This window comes from Rhinolophus sinicus, chromosome 14, assembly GCF_057876585.1.
Source record: "Rhinolophus sinicus isolate RSI-liver-muscle chromosome 14, RSI-T2T, whole genome shotgun sequence".
Classification (NCBI taxonomy): domain Eukaryota; kingdom Metazoa; phylum Chordata; class Mammalia; order Chiroptera; family Rhinolophidae; genus Rhinolophus; species Rhinolophus sinicus.
Window position 1 is genome coordinate 27,063,916 of NC_142514.1, and position 23,361 is coordinate 27,087,276.

The 23,361-nt window shown below is 44.7% G+C and overlaps 1 long non-coding RNA gene across 1 annotated transcript; it reads right to left on the reverse strand.

Annotated features, from left to right (window-relative positions):
* Positions 1 to 2,642: 2,642 nt before the first annotated feature.
* Positions 2,643 to 22,483, reverse strand: LOC141572362 (uncharacterized). The gene is made up of 3 exons (XR_016018470.1): positions 22,201 to 22,483; positions 21,789 to 21,829; positions 2,643 to 3,395 (listed from the first exon to the last, which is right to left on the reverse strand). It is a non-coding gene; the product is annotated as an uncharacterized LOC141572362 (long non-coding RNA).
* Between the last annotated feature and the right edge of the window lie 878 nt (positions 22,484 to 23,361).

Below are 23,361 nucleotides of genomic sequence, written 5' to 3' on the forward strand. Positions count from 1 at the left end.
GGTTATTTGTCTTTTTTTAATTGATTTTTAAGGCTTGATGATTGATTGGATGTGGGGAATTTGGAAGGCAAAAGAATTAAAACTGACACCTGGTCTTCGGGCTTGGACAAATGTGGAGAGCACGGGATGGTTCACTGGCCTGGGAGCACCGAGGGGACAATAGCCAGGTGCAGCTACAGGTGAGATAGAGGTTGGGGCTCCGGCCTCTGGGCTGCTGCCATATCCTCCAGCCCTCACACACAGGGTGGCTTGGCTCTAAGTGGAACCCTGGCCCTGCAGGGCCCCAGACCAGTAGCATTAGTGATCATAAGTCACAAACAGCCAACAGCTATTGGGGGCCCACCATGTGCCAGTTACCATCCTAGGCAGGGGGAACACAACAGTGAACAAACAGATAAGAACCTGCTCTTGGTGAGTTTATGTTATAATATAAAGGAGACAAACATAAATAAACGAGATAATGTCAGACAATGGTAAGCGCTGTACAGGCAATAAAATAGTAACGATAAACAGTACAGGTGGCGAGTGCCTTAGGTTGGGTGGTCAGAGAAAGATTTTTGGAGGCGGCAACATTTGATTCTAGATCTACACAATGAAAAGGAGCCCTGCCCAGACCTGGGAGAAGAGCATTCCAACAGAGATAATAGCAGGATTCAAGGCCTGAACCAGGCAGAGGCCAGATGCTACAGGAGTGGAAAGACCAGCCTGGTTGGAGGTCAACAGATATCGGGGTCAGTGGGGAGAGGTGGCAGGAGAAGAAATTGGAGAAATGAAAAAGGGCCAGGTCGGGTAGAGGCCCTTGAAGCCATGGCAAAGAGTTTGGAGTTTATTTTCTGAGAAAAGGGAAACTCTTAGATGACCCTAAGTTTCTAATTAGGGACGGTCATGATATGATTCATGCTTTAGAAAGCCACTGTGCAGAGAATGGATTATAGGGAAGCAAGAAGAGAAGAAAGAAGACCAACTCGAAGGCTGTTGAGGTAGTCCAGTGCGAGATGGTGGTGGTTTGGATGTGGACAGTAACAGTGGAGATGACGATAAATGGAAAACACAGGGCTGTATTTTGGGTAGAGCCTACAGAACCTGCCAATGGGCAGATGTAGGGAATAGGGAAAGCAAGGAGTCAGAACTGACTCCTAGTTTTCTGGTCTGAGAAATTGGATGAATGATCCATGATCTGTTTACTTAGATGGGGCAGGGGAGGGGAGGTACTACTGACGTGGGCAAGAGCAAGAAGAAAATCAAGTGTCTTATTTTGGATATGTTACGTGCAAGGTGCTTATTTGACATTCTAGTGGCATTGTCAAGTAGGCAATTGGACAAGACGGGCTTAGGGAAGAGTCAGAGCTAAAGGTATAAATCTCATGTGTTCTGCAGACAACTGGTGTGGTGCATATTTATTGCTTCGTGGCTTGAAATCCAACCACCCACTTTCCCAAAAAGCTCCCAGGTCTCCCTTTTAATAGAATTGTCCCGTAGGCGTGGCAGGAGGCTAATTCCCTGTCCACAACAGCTCTGACCAGGCAAGTGAGCTGGAGAAGGGGATGGAGAGGTCATTGAAGGCCTTTGCACCTTCTCCACCCACTTCCTGAGGCAGGTGATTTAAGTTGGGCCCATCAGAGCCTCATTCATGGTGCTTTGAAGCTCCATCAAGTACCTCAAAGATGGAAGGCAAGTTCAAAGGTCACAACCATGTTGGTGGCCAGCATGTGTGAGTATGAAACTCTCCCTGAGGCCTGCCCTTCACTGCAGTTCCTGCTGCTGAGCCCCCACCTCTTTTCCAGGCCTGGTTTCCCAGCTCCCTCCTAGTTTGGCAGCACCACAATGGACTTTCAAAAGATTTACTTTTTGCTTACAGCAGCCAGAGTTCCGTTGTGTTGCTTATCATCAGGAACACTGACTAATATTTATATTTAATGCCATGTGGCTGGATGAGACCCCCCCAGGCTAACAGTATAGAGAAAGGAGAGGATGAGCTCTCTTACAGATGAGCTGTCTTTGGAACAAAGACTTAGAGCTACTATAGACTAAATTATATCCCCACAAAATTCATGTTGAAACCCTTCCCCACCTCCCAAAAATGGTATTTAGAGATGAGCTCTTTGGGGGGTAATTCAATTTAAATGATGTCATGAGGACGAAGCCCTCATGATGAGATTAGTGCCTTCACAAAAAGAGACACTAGAGAAGTTGCTTCTTCCCGTTCTCTCTCTCTCTCTCTCTCTCTTTCTTCCTCCCTCCCTCCCTCCCTCTCTCTTTCTCCATGTGAATGTACTCAGGAAAGACCAATGTGAAGACACAGCAAGAAGGTAGCCATCTCCAATCCAAGGAGAAAGGTCTCAGCAGACACTAACCCCACTGGCACCTTGATCTTGGACTTCCCAGCCTGCAGAACTGTGAGAAATGCCTTCCTGTTGTTTAAGCTCCCTAATCTCTACAATTGTGTTATGGAACCTGATTTCACTAAGACAGAAGCCAAAACCTCTAGGGCACCAAAAACTCCCAGTGGGGAAGATATTACTCACCTCTTCAGTAATTAGCCCAGCCTGGAGCATCTTCTCCCCAGAGCTGGATGGTTCTCAGGGATAAGGAGCAAGATAAGGCCTCCTAAGTGGGGATCCTGGTGTGGTAGGAGATGGGGTATTTCCTTTAAGAGCAGAAGGGGGTGAGAAGAATAGTCATAAGAATTTGTTACTACCAATGTGGCCATCAGTGACTTAGCCCGGGAGCGGATCTGTCATAGTGTGGAGGACACAGGCAATGTTACAGTGATAGATTAAAAAAAGAAAAGAAAAAAGAAGGGGAGAGGGACACAGCCAAAAGGGAGGAAGAGCCCCTGAGACACCAAGCAGAGCAACTTTTCCTATAGCAGGAGCCCCATGGGAGTCAGATACCCATAGAGTGTGACCAGCTAGGAGGCCGGACAGCACCGGTGGCATTAATCTCTGAGAATGTTCACCACCACCTCCATCACCCCCAAGTCCTTGCTCCTGCACCTGGGCCCCATTCCTCACCATCCCAGCAGCAAGGACTCCAGCTACAAGTCTGTGTGGACTGGGATAGGCCTACCCCCAATCCTAGGGGGAGCACTCGGGTGGGGGGTTAGGCAGAGATGGGCAGTACTGACGTGAGATGCAGAAGGAAGACGTGCTCCCACCTACAGAGTATCTGTAATCTGGGTTGTAAAATTGGAACGCTCCCAGGCCTGTAGTTTTCAAACTTTACAGCGCATCCAAATCACCCAAGAAGCTCATTCCCTGGAATCTATATTTTTCATAAGCCCCAGCCTCCTACCACGTCCAGGTGATTGAGAAATCTTACAAAGGGGCAAGCATATCTTACGTTCTGCCTTCAGCAGGATTTGCCAATTTGGAAAGCATCATTTTCAACTGGACCTTTTGTAAGGAAAAGAAGGAGAGGGGAGGAGAAGAGGGGAAGGGAGGGGACGAAGGGATGGGAGGGAGAAGGAGGGGAGGAGAGGGGAGGGGAGGGGAACAAAAAGAAAAAAACTTCAAAAGTGTTTTCAAGTCAAATTGCAGCTCCCATGACTATAACCTTTAACCCCGAAGGTTAAAAAGTCCCATTGTACCTTTCAAATGTCAATCCCAGTGCTGAGCCTGAATTATCTAACCTTCAGCTTTAAAGAGCCACAGCAAAAAGGTCAGAAGAAAAACTACAGTACTTGGCAGGAAGTTTCTCTGCTGTGGATACTTGAAAGGTAGAAGACTTTCAGAGGGACACAGCCAAGAGAAGTCACCCATTTAAAATAAAAGAGCCTCAGCTGAGCGAGTCAAACCTTTGAAACAGCTTTCTTGTGACTTAATTTGAGCCCTTATTGTTTACATAACTAGAAGGAATCTCTGGAAAACACAGAACTAGGCCCTCACCCCATGCTTCAAACATTTTGACAGCTGCGCAATGACTAGAACAGCATCCCCCAAAGTGTGACCTGCAGTAAGGGATGTTGGGTGAATGAAGGGCTCCTTGTGGTTAAGTAAGTTTGTAAAGCACTGGGTTAAACCAAGTTAAACAGGTTTTGTTGCTACATGACTTGTCAGAGCCCTTCTTATGCTAATGCACGTCGGTTATTGCCAGGACTGCAAAGTGGGCAGTAGTTCCATACCTGACTTCACCACCATGGAGCCTTGTCTTAAGCAGCGTCCCTCAGCACTATGGTTCCATGAAACTCCTTCAAGATGTACAGCAAGCCCCTCAGTCTCGAACCCACGCCTTCCACACCTCGCCCCACCCCAGATTTCCTGCCTCATTGCCTTCCACACACACACACACACACACACACACACACACACACACACACACACGCTCCGCACCTGAAATTCCAACCACACCAGCTACTTGCCCTTTACAAAGCGTTTAAAATACTTTCGCTCAGGCTGCTCCCACCACCACGAATGCCTTCCCTCCATCTCTTTACCCTCAAACTTCTACTCATGTTTTGAACCCTTTCTCGAACATACGGCCTCCGTGGACCTTCACCTGCTCCCTCTTGCAAAAATCAACTGCTCCCTGCTCTGGACTATGTCACAGCACTGATCCACCTGCACTGTGATTAGCCCAAGTCTCTCTTTTTTTAATTGGGAGCTTTGAAAAGGCTGGGAGTGTGAGCTGACTATGGAAATGAGTGTTGGCAATACTGATGGCTTCCATCTGTTGGCACTTCCTAAGGCCAGGCATGACTGTAAGCCCGTGACATGCATTCACACATGCCATCCTCACCACCTCACTCACTGGGTAAGTGCAGTGATTATCGATGATTATTATCCCTATTTTACAGGTGAGGAAGCCAAGACTCAGAAAAGTGACCTCACCCAAACTCACATGGACAGTGAGTGGCAGAACTTGGATCCAACCTTAGGCTCTCGAACACGACAGTATTTCAATTAAGAGCAGCCGAGGCCAGCCCAATTCCAGGGCTGGCTGACTCGGCAGGGGCACGATGTCATCCAGGACGCAGGTTCCTCACATCTCTGCACTGTGCATCCTCAGTGAATCAGCACTGCTCTGGGGCTGGCTACCTCATGGTGCCAAGACAGAGGCAACAATTCCAGCCAGCACATCCAGACGTGACAATGTCCAGAAAAAAAGAAAGGGAACATGGAGTGGAAGTTAAGGGCATTGTCTCTGAGCCAAACAGCTTTACTTCCTAGGTGCATGACCATAGGTGAGTTAGGAGTACGCAAAGCTACAGGAAAAATGGAATGGTCTATGTTGAAAGGAGCTCCCGTCTTCTCTCTTTCACCTCAGGTTTTTGCCTATAACATTCTTCCACCCCTTCTTTGCCTAACACACACCTCTTCTTTCTTTAGGAATGAACTTCCACCTCACCTCCTGCAGGAAGCCTTCCCTGATGGCACCCCACAGGCTGGGTTCAATGTCCCTGCTGTGTGCCTCTGAGTACTCTGTACTTGTTCCATTGCACTCACATCCCAATACTATAATTACTTGTGCCTTTGTGTCTTCCACGCTAGGTTATGCACTGAGGGAAGGCGGGAATCTCATCACCCGCGATCCCCAGTAACTGCTTCAATACCCAGCATACAAAGAGCTTAAAAATTATCTACTGTATGTTCAAGCAGAAGACAAAAGGTCACTTAATTGAGGGATAGGGGCATGGGCTTGGCAGTTCAGTTAGATCACCTTCAGGCCTGCAGGTAGACAATTTTCAAGCACATCAGCTTGTCCTTATTCGGGAAGCCTTGGACCCATGTCCAATGAACAAGGTGAGCCATGGGCACGAAGATGGCTCCTTAAGTTTTCTGCCACAATCTGGGATAACTTTCCCATAAATGTAGTTTAGAGTCATGAGGCAAAGCGCAGAATCATAAGTCGCGCAAACCGAACCAGAGGCTCAAGTCCTGACTGCCGCTTCCTCACCATGTTTCGGGGCAAGTCTCATCGTCTCTCTGGGCTTTATTGTCCTCATCTGTAAAGTGGGGATAAAAGCAGAACTTCCTCCAAAGGGCAGTTGTAAAGACGAAGTAAGACAAGTTATATACAGAACCAGGTACATAGTAAATCCCCAATAAATGTTGGTTCCTCTTAGCAGTTTGCACATTCATAGCGACAAAGCAGTGCAGAAGTGGTGACCTGTTTTATAACCAGAACTCTGGGCTTCGTCTCTGGAGCCACAAAGAGACTTTCTATTGAGGGTGGCATGATAAGCTAAGGGTGGAAGGTTCACTGGCCGAGCACACTACTGTCCCTCAACAAAGATGAACTCATGAAGATGGAGATGAGGTCATCGACAGCCTGAAAAATGCAGGACGGTGGGCAGGGTTGAAGCCAAGCTCTCTGAGTAATAATGGCTAATTGCATATTGAGTTGGGAAAGTGTTTTAGGAATAGAACTTTCATTAATTTTTCCTCTAGGACAGTTTTAGGAATCCCTGCAGCATACATTGCTCAAAAGCTCAACAGTAGGTTGAAAGAGTACTAGCCAAGGATTCGAGTCACTTCGCTTCTTGTCCTGGTTCTGCTTCTGGACCTTGAACAAGCGCCTTGCCCCTCTCTGGCCTCAGTTAGTCTCTTGGCAACCTCAAAAGTGCCTCTGAGTTCTGTGGCAGGTCTTAGAGCCTGACGGCTAAGATGGCGGCCTTCACTGAGTTTAAATTCCAGCTCTACCTCTTAGAAACTGCAACCCTCCGCAAGTCATCCAACCCTCTAAGCAAGTCTGGAACTTGTGTGAATTGGGGATTATAATTGCACGAACTTCACAGGACCTACTACCTCTGTTTTCCTACCAGCTCTTATGAGGATTAAGACAGACAACTGCATAAAGCTCTTAGCCAGTCCCCTCACATAAGCACTCAGTAAGTGGTAGCTATTATGATTATTTCAAGTTGGTAATTCTCTTGGCACTTTTGATGACAGTGAAACCTGGGAAAACCTCTCATAGACCATGCGTGCATCTGACAGAGATGCATAAATTCCCTCCAAATAGGGATATCCCAGCCCAGAGGACAGTGAGGAGCCGGGTCCCAGGGCTTTGGAGCTGTCTGCTTCATTCAGCCTCAGAATCCCAACCAGTCAAGCACCTTATCAAGGTCATTGACTCTGAGCCTCAGTCTCACTCGGCACCAGGCACACTTGGCTACTTAACGGATAGCTTCTCTTTTCAGCAGGGACTGACTCCACCCCAAAAAGAAAAAAAGTATGTGTAGGGTTTGGGGAAGTGACAAGCTGTACTTTGTATCCATCACTAGTTTTTTTAATGTTCTTTTTCAAAAGGAAAAAGAAAAACTTGGGCTCTACTAGTCGTTAAAAACCTGGGCTGGAGAATCAGACAAACTTGGATTTAAATCTGGGCTCTACCACTCACTATCCAAGGTCAAGTTACTTCATCCTCTAAGACTCGACTTTCTCATGTGTAGAAGTTAGAAACAGTACCTATCTCTTGGGGTTGCTGGAGGGATTAAATGTGATGATACAGGTAAAGCTCTTAGCATAACACCTAAGTCCTCAGTAAGAGTGTGATGTTATCATCACCAAGAAAAACTAGTGGGGAGTTAAATTAGCAAATGATAAAATTGTTAAGAGGCTGTGAATATTCATTAGGTAAGACATCAGTGGGGGTGCTTAGCCAGTTGGTAGACATTAGCCAAGCACAGACAACCTAAGTGGCTACTGAATACTCAGGCACACTACAGAGAGGGTTGACCCAGCCATTCATGCTGGCCCTTGTTAACAGAGACCTAGCCTCCCTCCCAGCCCTGCCCTTTTTCTACTTGCTGGGTAATAGGCTAGTTCCTTCCCTTCTATAGATGTCAGTTTCCTTAGTTATTAGAGGTAAGGATTGGACTGGAAGGTGTTTAAATTTCTAAATCCCTATCATTTAAGGATTGTGCTAAATTCCTACGCAATTGTCATTTACACATTCATCTGGTTACCTAATCATGTCCCTAATTAAATCTTTCATAGTTTTTTAAATTTGTCACCTTTAAGCCTTAGAGTAGATTTGGAGAGAAATGATGTCTTTAAATTTATTTATACTCTGCCTTGGAATCTCTTGCAGAGAGGGCATAAGCTTTGGAGTCAGAGAGCCTGGGCCCAGCACGGAGGTCTGCCACTTGCTAAATGTGAGACCCTGGGAAGGTCACTCACCTCTCTTAGCCTCAGTCTATGTAGCTGTGAAATGAGAATAAGGACAACTTCCACATTGGACCACTGCAAAGATTACAGGCCAAAGGAACGGTTCAAAGGAGGGCAAAGAAATTCAGGCCATTCCATGCCAAGTCAATCTCTCAGGGCTTTCGCCAACAAAGTGGGGTTAGACACTCACTTCTGCTGCATTTACACCTGGGGTCTGCTCGCACCATCTCTGACTACCCCTAAGGATAGGGTCCACCTGATAACATAGTTGGCACAGAGGAAACAGAGAAAGAAACCAGACCTGAAGATGACACTGGAGCCCCAATGCCCATCCATGATACTTCATGTTACATGAGGCAAAATGTCATTTTTTTCTTGAAAAAGAAAAACTAAGTGAGATTTTATTTTTTCCAGGGCAGTTATCACTTAATATATAACTTATTTCTCATGTGTACTATTTATTATGTTTATACCTCTTCTCACTAGAATGTAAGCTCTATGAGGGCAGGGTTTTTGTGTCTTTTGTTCACTGATATATCCTTAGCACCCAGCTCAGTGCCTGGCACATAGTAGGTACTTAATAAATATCTATTCAATGAATAAATGAAGGTGCTTTGAAATCTGGAGAATGCTGCAAATGTCTACAATAATAACAACGATGATTAAGATTTCTTTTTTCATTTGCTGACTGGAATTGCCATTTAGCTGATATCCTGACATGGAGCCAGACACTCCTCAGAGTTAAGACAATGGAAACCTTCAGTGCTTCATGTGAAAGGCAAAATGTCGGAACAGGTAACAGGGTCTTTGCATTTGAGTGTTCTCCCCCCTGAGAGCCTGTCCCTAAAATTCTGTGTCTCTCGGGTCCTCTCCTTGATACTCTTCTCATTCTGCGTGTTCTCCCTCATGAGCCCATCTTCTCCCACAGTTTTAAATACCTCTTTCTTTGCTAAACATCCCAGATCTTTTTCTCTCGTCCTGACTTCTAGAGCCAGATATCAAGCTGCTAACCTGATTATTTCACTTGGATGTACTGGGCACAGAACCAGTGCAGAGTGAAAATTTGGGTCCCTTGTTCAAAATTTATTAAGAATTTCAAGACAGTGACAGCAGAGCATTAAACCAAGTGCCGAGCCTTCTGGGTGCAGGGCAACCTCCCAGGTTACATACCCAACAAAGCTGGCTTTGACCGCAGACACTTCAAACTCAGTATGTCCAAAATTTAACTCATCATCTCTCTCCCACCCCAACATGCTCCTCCTCCTAAGTCCCTCATCTTAAAGAACAGCCCCACCTTCTACCCAGTGACGCAAGTCAGGGTGGAGCCCTTCACCATCCTCACCACCGAAGCCTACTGAGTCTACTGCCCAGAGGCCTCTGCCATGTATCTTCACCTCTCCTTTCCCTCGGATGCTCCCCTAACTTGGCCAAGGTCCTTCCTGCAACAGCCTCCTAACCACACCTTGCCTCCCATCGCACACCCGCTCCAAGCCATTCTGCTTCTCACTGCAGAGTGATCTTCCTAAAGTGCAAATCCTTAACATAAAGTCCAGACTCCTCAATACGACATATAAGGCCTGCATGATGTGACTTCCACTTCCTCACACAGCAACACCCTGATCTTTGTTTAGCAACTCCCCACAGGCCATTCTTGTGGCTTGAAACACCCTCACTCTTACCCCTTTCCCCTTCCTTAGGTTTCTGCCTAGAAACCTAATGCTTCCTTAACCACTGGAGACCCAGGTGAGCGCCTCTCTTCCAGGCACCCTCAGCCCTTGCTCTTCCCCCATCACAGCATTATTCATGAAATAGTATAATTCCGGTTTGCTGGTCCAATCCTTCAATAGGTAGTGAGCTGTTGAAGGTGCCTCTATATTCCTGGGACTGGCACAGTGCCTGGCTACTTAAGGCCATTGTAGCTCTATCTGAGGCAGGTTCAAAGTAGGAAAACAGAGGGTGGTGATCTTCCAACTGATGGACCAAAATTAAACAGATAAACATGTTCCATCAATGCACCTTTTACAAAGTCTCTCTAGAAAACATATGAGAGACACCAAAGACACAAACAGGGAGGAAAACAGATCCCTGGGTAAGCAACAAACATTTGTATTCCCCATGACTTCATTTTCTGGTATCCCGATCATTTAAAAACTTGAAAAAGAACAGGATGTCTTTTCTTTACCCGCATACCTAATTATCAAGAATACTGAAACTGTTTATATCATTTTAGGGGAATAAGATAAGAAAATGTCTCAAGAGGAAACATGACCCATACTTTAAAAGATGGACATCATATGCGGGAAAACATTCTGAATGAGATCAATATAAACAGGGTTCACTGTATTTTAAATAGCAGGATTTAAGTAGGCTTTTATTCATAATCACGATGGACAGTCCTTTAAATTATGCTGAAGCATCAGGGGGACAAAAGAAGAGAGGGGAGTCAGTAATGGCCCAGAAAGCCTATCTGCGGGATCCTAAATGAAGCAAAATTAAAATGCATTTTTTTCCAGAAAGCCAAACAAATTATAAGTAGGAACAATTGGGTGACGACAATTCCTCTAGTAAAAAAATATAAGTAATTTTGTTTTCCTATTTATAATAGGGCTAGAAACTGTCAGAGTCCTCCAGTTACATGTGGGCTGGTTTGAAGCTGAGCTTTAATTTAGGATAAAAATACTCAGGGAAGAAATAGGGCAGGGACTTTGGTCTAGATAGAACTGTAACCTACACTTAAGAATACCCAGCTAGTTAGTTCCAGATTTGAACCATGAAACCACCAGGGAATAAACTGTTCACCCCGAGAAAGCTAGGGTTCTGAATTGTCAAAGAATTCTCATCGTCTAAAAATGCAAATAAGGAGCAATTGTTACAAGTTATGTCAACTAAAAGCACTCTCAGAGACATGTTTATTTCTTAGGGAAAAAAGAGGGTGCTTTTGTGCTTTAGTTTGGACTTGTGAGCCCAGGTTTACGAAGTAATGCTCAGCACCATTTTACAGGGCTTCTGGTTAAAGATTCCATTTTGATTTTAATGGAGAGATCCGTTAAGTCTACAATCCAGGTAAGCTCCTATCTCCTCTCCTCTGTCTACCCAGAGAACAAACTAGAAGACCTGAGTCCCGGGAAGTAGTCGACATAGGCGGATATTTCTAATTTACCCATAGAAAACTCTCCAGTTAAAAAACAGGTTAGCTAGTAATCTATTTAAAACCGCGGCTGACATGATAAATGAAACAGAATAAATGTATACAGCGAGTGAGCCTCCTCAAGAACACGGGGGGACCAGAGAGCTTCTGCTGACAGCGACTTTCCCGTCAGTGGCCTGTCTCTCTTGGAGGCAGCTGTCAATCACGGGCCAGCCTGCGCTCCCGGGGGAGTTCATTGTGCCCGCAGACAGTTGTGGAATAACTGCTCCTAGGCGTCGGAGCAGCAGATGGAGTGTATCTGTCAATCATTGTCACTAATTATTAACTTCTGTCACTCAGAGCAAGGCAACATCTCGGCGCCTGATCCGCTGTGATTTGATCTGCCACGCCACCTCGGAGACAGACAGAGCAACCCTTCATTCTGGTCACACTCTCAGCACTTTGCTGGGTCAGTCGCAGTGACTCAGTGTTCGCTCCCTGACTGGCTGGTACACGTGGGTGTGCTCGCAAGCAGGCTTCCGGAGGCGCAGCCACCATGAGGGGTCTCCTCCCGGGGGCCAAGGCCCGGGGCGCTCCTGCTCATTAATTATTGAGAAAGGAGGGTTTTATCTTGGCCGCTGGCAGAACTAGGGCCAAAGTGTAAGAGAAGACCAATTTGGAGGGTTTTCTTCCCTTCACACAACCCTGGGACCAGCGATTATCAGCCAAGTGCACATTGATTATATTCCTATGATCTTTTCTCAGCCCTCTGATTTTGGAGCTGAAGATGTCAGCCTGAATAATTAATTAAGGCATCTGTAGCAGGCTTTGCAAACAGGAGCTGCAACTAAGGGGATATTTGCTACCCTGGATTCAGAGCCTCTTTTGACAAGACTGGGAAGGGAGCTTCTAGATCTTCAAGGCCAATGTTCCCAAATTGGGACATGACTTGTCCAAAGTCACACAGGCTACTGCACTGGCACCCACAAGGAGACCTCTCACCCAAGCACATATGTAGAGTTCAGGAGCTCCTTTGTACTGTGCCAGCTGCCCAGCACCAGACCGTTTGGGAGGATGGACAAAGCCCCTCGGAGAGGCTGAGTCAGCGTGGTAGTCACCCACCCGCACTCTGAAGTCAGACTGTGGGGAGACCTTGGATAAGTTGCTCTACTTCTCTGAGCCATGATTTCCTCATCTTCAAAACAAAGATAATTCTAGAACCTTCCTCAAAGGCATGCTGCAAGAGTTAAATGAGAATATTTCAGGTTAAAGTACCCAGCCCAGTGCCTGCCTGTCACATTTGAAGTTCTCAATAAATAATAGCAATGATAGTTCACACCAGACCAGTGCAGGGGCTGGTCTATTCCCAAAAAGTAAAAATTGGATTCTAAGAACCACTGGGAAATGCTCATCAATTATTATTTGTTTAAGTGCAAGTGACTAGATTGATGTTAGCCAAGCTCTAAATCTAACCTAGTTGTAATTCCCATAACTAGGTCTTTAGGGGCCCACTTTGGTCGGTTGACAAGGACTATGGTAAGCATATCAATAGTTTATGTGTAAATAGTAATGCACACTCGGCTGAGTCTCTCCAAAAGCAGTTGTCCTCTTAGATAACTAAAGCACTCCCCCTCACTCAGTTGCCATTCCTATTTGATTTTGCAAACTCTTTCTTGATGGGAGATGCTCGGGGAAGTTCCAGCCTAACCCTGATTAGAAACCAAACCACATTCCAAATTCTAAATTCACATGGTCTGACTACATTTGCAAAAGCACCCTGCTGCTCCTAGCACCTGCCAGGGATGCTCTAGGTCACCAAGATGAAAAGCTGGTACTTTTCCCTGCCTCCAAGGATCCCACCAGACCCACTATTCCAGTTATAATGGCTGTGTAACAAAGTATCCCAAGACCAAGTGGCATAAAACATTCATTTATTATGCTCTTGGGTTCTGTGGGTCAGGGATTCAAACAGGGCAGAGCAGGGGTGGCTTGTCTGTGCTCCATGATCTCTGGGGCCCCAGCTAGATGCTGGACCAGCTGGGGCTCCTCAGGCATCTCTCTCTTTCTCCAAGTAGCCGCTTCACATGATCTCTCCAGCATGTCAGATGCAAGGTAATTAGGTTGCTTACATGGCAGCCCAGGAGTCCCAAGGAGCATGGAGAGGAAGAGGAGGGAAGGAGAGGGAAGGCCGGGGCAGGGGAGGGAATGGGGAAGAGAAGCTGCCTATCACCTTCTATGACCTAACCTCCAAAGTCACGCAGTCTCATTTCCTCTACGCTCTCTTGGTCAAGGCAATTATCAAGATCCATCCAGGTTGAAGACGAGGGTTAATCTCACATTATAAGAAGAGCATGAGTGGGATGTATATTGGTGCAGCCATCTTTGGAAATTACAATCCGCCACACCTTCCATGAGCATTCTCCTGGAGGCAGGAAGCTTGACTGACACCATCTCCAAGGAAGGCTCATGACTCCAGCTCTGGAAGAAGGTGAGAAACCTGGGGCCTCAGCTGAATGTCACACATAGGACAGACCCTCTGAAATCTTGAGTGGGAAGAGGTCTTGATGTTACTACCTTGACAGCATGCTCAGCCTCAGTACACGGTGGGTCTAATCACAGCCAGTGCCTGTGTCTAGCAATTTACCTTGCCAGTTCCTTAGAATGAGTGATGGCCTCCAATTCCTGGAATGTGCTATTCTCCTCCTGCCCCTTTGGGGTTTTGGCATATTCCAGTTCCTCTGCTAGGAACTTTAAGGCCAACTGGGATAAAATGGATCACAGCATCGTAGCATGGTCACCAGGCAGAGTTACAGGGCAGGGCCCCACTTCACCCCAGCCTATGGCTGCCAGCAGCCTTATTCAAAGAGATCCCAGTTCATATGTTCTTTCTTCCATAGGCTGTATATATAGGCTCCTTTCTGCTCTCTGCCATTAAACAGTAAGCCTTACTGTCTAAACAGCATCAAATTCTGTGGGCTTTCCAGTTGTATGTCTCAGGGACAGTCATGTACCACAATGACATTTTGGTCAACGACAGAGCACATATACCATGGTGGTCCCATAAGATTATACTGGAACTGAAAAATTCCTACCACCTAGTGATGTCATAGCCGTAATAACATCGTAGTACAACACATTACTCACGTGTTTCTAGTTATGCTGTTGTAACCAAGCATACTGCGCTGACAGTGGAATAAAAGGATAGCACATACAATTATATACAGTATATAATACTTGAAAATGATAATAAACAACCATGTTACTGGTTTATGTATTTACTATACTATACTTTTTATCAGTATTTTAAAGTGTGCGCTTTCTATCTATAAAAAAAATTGTGGGGCGCCCAGATAGCTCCGTTGGTTAGAGGGCGAGCTCTGAACAAGAGGGTTGCCAGTTCAATTCCCACATGGGCCAGTGAGCTGAGCCCTCCACAACTAGATTGAAGACAACGAGCTGCTGCTGAGCTTCCAGAGGAGCGGCCGGATGGCTCAGTTGGTTAGAGCAGTGAGCTCTCAACAACAAGGTTGCCAGTTCAATTCCCCCATAGGATGGTGAGATTGAAAACGGTGACTGGACTTGGAGCTGAGTGCGCCCTCCACAACTAGATTGAAGGACAACAACTTGGAGCTGATGGGCCCTGGAGAAACACACTGTTCCCAATATTTCCCAATAAAAAATTTTAAAAAATAATTTTGCTGTAAAATGCCGTGTTATGCTGGGCAGCAGGCTCATACACGTCATGTTTACCACATCTTTTGATTACATCATTTTCTCTTGTGCTTGATTTAATCTTGTGTTGTTTTATAAATTGTGTACAGTGTTTATAAGTCTACAGCAGTGTACAGTAATGTCCCAGGCCTTCACATTCACTCACTGCTCACTGACTCACCCAGAGCAACTTCTAGTCCTGCAGGCTCCATTCATGGTAAGGGCCCTAGACAGGTGGACTGTTTTTTAATCTTCTATGTCATATTTTTACTGTACCTTTTCTATATTTAGATACACAAATCCTTATCATTGTGTTACTACTCCCTACAGTATTCAGTGCAGTAACACGCTGTTCGGGCTTGTAGCCTAGGAGCAATAGGCCGTACCACACAACGTAGGTGTGTAATAGGTTATACCATATACTGCACACCATTGCACAATGAAATCACCTAATGATGCATCTTTCAGAATGTTTCCCTGTCATTAAGCGGTGCATGACGGCATAGTCAAGCCTCCAGCTTGGGTAACCAGGCCCAGAGCCTCACACAGACACTGCCCAGTAGAATTTTCTGTGATGGTGGAAATGTTCTATACTACCCAATTCAGTAGCCGTTAGCCACATGTGGCCACTGAGAACTTAAAATGTGGCTAGTGCAACTGAGGAATTAAATTTTCACTTTAGCTTTATTTACTTAACTTGACTTGAAATTTAAATGGCCGCACGTGGCTGGTTGCTACCGTATTGGACAGATTGCGTTCTCAGGTCTCAGAGCGGCTCTAAATCCTAAGGCAGAAAAGAGATGCGAGGCTCAAAGGCAACCCTATGGAAGGCAGGCTCACCTCCATGCCTCCAGTCCCCGTGGGTTCTAACTAGCTTGGAGCATCATTTTAGAAAGCGCGAAGAAGAAATTGCGAAAGGTGAGTTCAGAACCCTTCTCGACTGATTGCTCCATTCAATCCAGTCTTTTCTGAAAAGTACATTCAGACTGCTAAGTATCAGAAAGCCAGGGCACTGGAATTCAGCCTGGGAACACCAACAGGCTTCTGCCTTGAGCATCCTCTCCATCACACCGGCACCTGCACAGAAAGCAGAAAACATCCCCGGCCAATTTTTTGTCTTTTAATTCTGAGACCAGAATGCCAGAACTACCCAGCAGGTGGTGAAAGGGTTTGCAGAGTGTGCTGCGGAAGGAATCTAAAAACACAGGCCTGGCCATCACCTTAATCTGGGGCTGGCAGGAGCTTCAAGCAGAACTAATGGCTCTGTTATAGACCTCATTATCCGAATGGGATTTTTAGCCTTTTCCTTACTGTGATTGTGGGGTTTTTCTTCCCATCTGCTATTGAGCGAAAGGAATTTTGTAACAATGTTAAATTATTTGCCATTTCCGGGAGGGGAAAAAAATCAATTAAAAAAGAGTCAAGGGAGAGCGTAAAATGAATTTCTTCATCATTTGTGCTGATCATTTAAGATAGGATTTTCCTCTGCGGGGAAACTGCAAGAATAACAGGGCATTTGATAAAGAAAAAAGTTCTCTCTCACTGGTGGTTAACATTGCCATCACCCACCCTTTCCTGCAAAAGGGGTTTGGAATTCTCCAGTGCAGTCTCCAGGTTGGTGTAGCCTCCTCAACTTCCCCGATCGACTCTAATTGGGGGTGTTCAGCGAAGGAGGTCCTATGTGGCACCAGCCATGCCATGCTCGCTGTGGACAAATGCATTCCCTTTACAAAATACCAATGCATGTTGTCCCTCCTGTAGATCTTCCTGGGGGAAACCTGGCTGCCCTCCCTTCTGATGCCTCTCTTCTGAGAAAACGGAATGTATGCCTCACACCAAGCCTCCTTGCCCGTCCCTTCGTACTTAGCCAGAAACTTCCAGCACTGTAAGCCAGCCTCTCTACGTGCTCTCATAACCTCTGACAACTCAATTCACTAACCATATTTCCGTTGGAGAAACTTTTATAAAATATTACAATCAATTCAATTGCATTAACACATTTGAACCTCTAAGTTCAACACTGGAAAACACAATACTTCTCTATTACATCAAGTGTCTGGTCAGATATATATCACACAAAACTGAAACCAGAGGCACTGGGGGACCCTGTTTACCCCAACTTAGCAAAAGGAATTATCTGACAGTTGGAAATGAAAAACTACTAATAAACATTATGGTTTATTGAAAAGTTTAAACAATAAGATTAAGGAAACTTCTGCAATATTAAGAAATGTATATTATCCTACTTTACCTTGCTTGGGGAATTCCTCAAGGATTTATTATTCTGTTACACCACCAAAAAGCCTGTGTTATGTTAAGGGATTCTGCCATCCTGCCTGCATTCCACATGAATCTAAAATTAAGAGGCAATCTTTCTTCAGCACATTGTACTTCCCTAAATTAGGTTTGGTTTCCAGAGCAGAATTTGGAAGTCGGTGTGTTTTTTCTCTGGGTAACCATGGGCCCCTAATAATAAATGCTCTAGAGAAAAGAGTCCCCCTTTCTCTAGTGCTTTTGTTGTTAGCGCTGAAACATATGCATGTAAGGCAGGTGAGGATGCTGGGATGGGAAACTGACCTCCGGGCCGAGCCCAGGGTACATACAAAGTGATGGAGAGGAGCCAGGGGCCGCTGCAGGGAGTGGGCTGGCCTTAGGTCAGCCAGGAACAAAGAGGTCCTTGGGTGTTTCAGGCTTCCAGAAAGCAGCCTCCAAAATCTTCATAGATCGTGAATTGAGTGGCCTTGACCCATAGAGCAAAGTCCTCCTTCCTGGGCTGCCTCGTTCCTTGCTTTCAGAGCTCATCACTCAGTGGGTTGCTACTTGGCCCCCAACAATTCTCTCTCTAGGCATGAGGGATTTCATATCAGAGTCAGGCTAGAGTGTTGCTGTCAGGATGTAAACCTCCAGATGGGGAAAGAGCCGAGCCCGTGGCCAGCCATCGAACACCCTCTCAGGGCTCGCATTCGTAGACAGTATTGCTAATGACGCCCAGATGTCACCTCAGCCTGGGAGACCTACAGAAGGACTTTTTAAGCCCTCCTCTGATGAAGGTTGAGTCCCCAGACTCACACACCTTTGGTCTAGATTCTGCTCCCCCTTGCTGTCTCCGTTCCATCCTATATCACTCCAGCTCAACCCCTTGACCAGTATCCCCTAGAAATCCATTCACACTGAGCATTTGGTGACCTCCAGTAGAATTTATTAAGATTTGGTTAGTATGGGGAGTGCGGAGAGGAGAGAAGCAGAGGCCTCACCAGACAGTACAAAGCATGCCACCACCCAGTCCCGGTTCCAGCTTAGTGAGGATCCCACAGCTGAGTAGCAATGGGCATTCCACCAACCCAGAGACATTTCCTCTACCAAGTACCCATGACTTTGAGTTGTTTCTGCAATGGGGGAACAAAGCACCAGAGTCATCACCCTCGCAGCCTCCCAGGACGATCAAGTGCAAGGGTTGGGAGATGCAGCCAGATCTCCCCTACATGTGGCTCGCAGGATACAGCCTTGGCTAGGATTTGGTTTCTGTTCTCCTCATTGCTAATTAGCACCTACAGAGGAGAATCTGTAGTCCTGGTGGTGTTCACGCCAGCCCAGCCTGAACAGCAGGGTGTTTAGACCCAGATGGAGAGGATCCGTGTGGACGGCCGGGACAAAGACATGTGCATTATTATCTCAAATACACCTGACTCCTTGGGTAGCCTCTAGAAATCTTTGTGTTTCCGAGTCTCAGTTTACCCCCACTGCAAAATGAGCATCATTGTCTGTCCATACTCACACTGGTTAGATCTTTGCTGGTGTTGGCATCTTTTATAATCTGAAACTCCAAACCCAATCTACTTTTGTTCCAGAATCGCTTTATCTCACCAACCTGCTGCTGCAGCTATTTAACTCTTACCCCTCTCCTTACAATCTAATTAGCTAAAGACCCTTTGGTCTTTTGAACACCCCCCTCAATTGGAGGTGTGAGGGCAGAGCTTGGCTCCCACAGGTTAGCTCATTTAGGACTTGCATTCATCCACTATGTTCATGTATGTTGGAAATGTCCCCAAATGCATTTTAATCTCCATCTGCCATTATAGGGAAATTTTCCCAAAATTTTTTATTATTGCATCTTGTAGTTCTAGAATGTAATGTTTAACCATCAAACCTCAAGACAGGCAGCCTTGTATATTAAGCTCCAAATCTTTCCTCTCTTGAGAATCTCTACATCATAAATTGTTAGCTGAAAACTCAAAAATGTAATGGTTTGCATTGGTATTCAACTGCATCCTTTGTTGTTTTCTGGCACAATGGAATGAACACTGAAACCTAACTCTCCTCAGGCCCACAGAAAGTGAACAGGCAACTGCATTTCTAGTCCAAGAAAGGTCATTTTGCCAAACTGGACATCCCAATGATGCCCATATCTAATTCACAAACTTTGGGGAAAGAAGCCAGTGAGGCCAAATATAACAGAAACCACCCAAATACACAACAGTACCCACTCATAGTGACATCTGTGCCTGGTTCTGTAGCCACAGCCTCCACACCATCTAAACCCTCTCATGTGAAAACTCTAAATGCAAGCATACCCTGTGCTTTGCAGAAAGTCGGGGGTGAGCAGCAAAGAGGGGCAGATGCCGAAAACTACAATGCTCGTCTTACTGAGCATCAGGAGTCCTCCCTGCTTCACAGAATCTCTGGGTGAAAGGAAACAGCATTTGATTCCCATTATCCCATTTGCTCTTCACAACCTCCTCCTGTTAGGTAGGTATTATTGTGTCCATTTCACAGATGGGGAAACTGAGGCTCTGAAAAGCAGTTACTTGCCAGAAATCACACTACTAGGGAGTTGCAGAGGTAGGAACTTGTATTCAGGTCTGTTCACCTTTATAGCTCTTCCCAATAGTTATTCATAGTCCAATGTACCCCACCCCACTCCCCATGCCCACCCCTGTCATCCAATGTCAAAATCCCTACTGCAGACTCCATATCTAGTGGCCATCCTCTTTTTGCTCAAACACCTGGATGGAAAGGGGTTCACACCCTTCTGAAGCAGCCCCTGTCCCCCCTTTCTTGCCCCTACTTTCTTGCCATTACACTGGGGAAAGCCAGGAATCTTTCCACCCTCAGAGACAGGATATTAAGAAGGAAGCCTTAGAGCTAGCTTTTAAAAATATTTAAATTAGAGAGAATCTTTCAAAATGGGAAGAAAAAAGAGAGAGAAAAAAAACAAAAACAGAAAATGCAGCCACAGCCAGGAACCTAACCTGCTCCAAAGCATTCGTCAATTTCACTTCTTTAAAGGAAATAGGAGCAGGTGAAGGGAATGGATGATGGAGAAGACACCACTCTTGGTACCCAATTTCCAGGGGTCTGAGTGGGTCAGGCTGGACCCATCTGGGAGATGGCTCCTACCATCAACCCAGTTGAACTTCCAAGGAAGCTTGGGTTGGCTTTTCTTACATCCTTACACTGTGTCAAAAAATAAAAGCAAAAAACAAACAATCGGGGGGGGAAAAAAAAAACCCATTGCCACTAGGGAAAGGACACAAATTTTTGTGGATTAGCAGAGAACTGCAACAGCTCAATTCAATTCAACTGAGAGGTTGGAACCAGCTTTGCTGTTCCACATGCTTATGGAATACCAGGCTTTATTTTAGTATCTTAACCTGTCACTGTATCTCCTAACTACCCAAGAAGCAGATACTATTATTGTCCCTGTTTTATACATGAGGATCCAAAATCTTTCTTTTCTCTATACTCTGACCCAATCAGTCACCCCTCTGAGCCTCAGTTGCCCTCTGTTGATAGCAAGTGGCAGAGCTGGAATTTGACCCCACTGGGTTTCAGGGCCCGTGCTCTTAACCACTGCCTCAGTATATTGTGACTGTAGGCATGGTCTCACAAAACGACAGGCAGTATGGGTCTGTCCATGACCTTTATGAGGTCAAAATCAACCAACCAACAAGCTGAGTAAACATCATACAGAAACCACAAGTCCAAAATCACTGGGTCAGAGCAGAGGACACTAAAAAACTTCTAAATCCATTTTCAAAGCCAGTATAACATTAAAACCTTACAAAAGAAGAACCCAAAATGAAATGTCTTATTTATGAATACTGAATAATGATCTAAATAGATTATTAACAAACAGAATCCTGCCACATATTAGAGGACTAACATACAGGACTAAATGGAGTTCATCCCAGGAATGCAAGGCTGGTTCAATTTTAGAAACTATTTCTTAATTCAACAAATCAAAAATAGGGACTATATGATCATCTTATAGATGCTGGAAAAGAATTTACAAATTTCAACATTCACTCCAGATTTTAAAAAGAAAAATTCTTAATAAAATAACAATAGATGGACATACACTAACATGGTCTACACATCTTAAGCATCAAAACAAAATCCAGACAACACTGAGTCTTGGCAAGAATGTACAGCAACCAGAACTCTCATACATTGTTGATGGACATGCAAAACACTTTGAGAAAAGGTTTGGTACTTTCTTATCAAATTAAGTATATGGCAGGTCCTCAATATTATCATAAAACAATGATGAACGAAAAGATATTTTCATTCATCATCGTTTCATGATAACATTGATGAAATGCCATAGGAACTTGATACAAACAAGCCTAACTCTTGTTATAAACTCTTGATATAAATCAATTAGCCTAATGTAAAATTGGTTTCGTTATATGTGGTTTCCCTTAAAGTCCAAGAACTTGTTGTCAATGTTAAGTGATGACTTATGTACACCAACCCTGCAACCCAGAAATTCTACTTGTATGTATTATCCAGAGAAATGAAAGTAAATGTCCCCAAAAAGACTTGTATGCAAATGTTCATACCTTTATTCAGTCCCAAACTGGAAGTGGTCCAGGTATCCATACTAGCAAGTAGGTAAGAAACAAAAAGGAAAGGTAAACCCAAGATAATCAGCTGAAAAATCTATTAGAAAATCTGAATTTCAGTAAGATGACTGACTACAGATGTAAAATGCTTATAAAAATTGATACCTTTTCTACATATAAATCACAAGCCATTAGAAAGTATACAGTAAGAAAAGCAAATCCTATTTATAATTGCAACAAAAAAGAAATTTGTTAGGCTTGTTGAAACAAGAAATGTGCAGAATCTATAAGAGGAACACTTTAAAACTTTACTGAGGGTATATCAGGCAGTAGAGCCTAAATGATGTTGCAGGAAAAACCAGCACCAAAATCTCAGTGACTTAACACAATAGCAGCTTATTTTTCTCACCTGAAGTCAGTTGTGTATATCTCAGCAAATGTTCAAGACAGCTGTCCTCCGTGTGTAGCTCAGCAACGAGCTTGCTTTGATCCTGTAATGCCTCATGCTCCCATGATCACCGAAACAAGGGAAGACAAAGTAGAGAATCACGTTTGGGTTTGTCAATGCCTCAGCCCCAAAGTGTCACATGTCACTTTTGCTCATATTTCACTGACCGGAACAAGTTATGTAGCCTCCTGTCATCTGCAAGAAGCGGCAAAATTCAGGGGAACAAATTAAATACTTGGTGAGCATTTACTGCCTCTACCCCAGAGTAAATGAAAGTCAGATTGGGATCTTGATTAAAAAGACTCGCTAAAGATATCACTTCTCCCTAAATTATGCTATAAATATAATCCCAATTAAAGTAGCAATAGGATATTTCTTGGAACAAGACAAGTAAATCTTAAGTCTATATGTAAAACATGTAAGTATACCCAGAAAATTCCCGGAAGCCTGTCTAGTATGCTACCATTTATATAGAAAAGCATATGCATTGAAAATGTACAGAAAGATACATAAGAAATTGCTAACAGGGGTTTCCTCTGAAGAGGAAACTGGAAATCTGGAGTGGAAAAATCGCTTTTCATTTTATATCCTCTAATAGTTGTTTTTTAACAAGTAAATATAAAACAATTGCAATTTTTTAATCCCTAGATAAAAATCATTGTGCTAGAATCATCAGGATGAAATCAGCAGAATTCCAGGGAAACACAGCTGTATGTAGAGCTCTTTTGTGGGGTAAGGAACTGAGTAGGGAAAGCGCCTCCAGCCAAATGACCTGAATGATACATTTGGCTGGGCACTGAGTTTTCAGAGAAGAGCAATACTTCCCAGTCAAGTCCACCTGGGTTCGCTTCCTTCGTTTGCCACTTACTAGCTGTGTGACTTCAGTCAAGTTTCTTCACCTCTCTGTGCCTGTTTCTACATTCCTTAAAAAGGGATTTCTTACATTTACCTCTGTTACGATGATTAAATGACACGATACAGATAAGGTGCTTAGTTAAAGGCTTAGCATAGCAAGCATTTAATTAGTAGTAGCAGGAGAAAGGTTAAATTAATTATTGTACCCTGGTACTCTAGAATATTATATGGCTTTCGGAAGGAATTAGACAGGGCTAGGCCTGATAA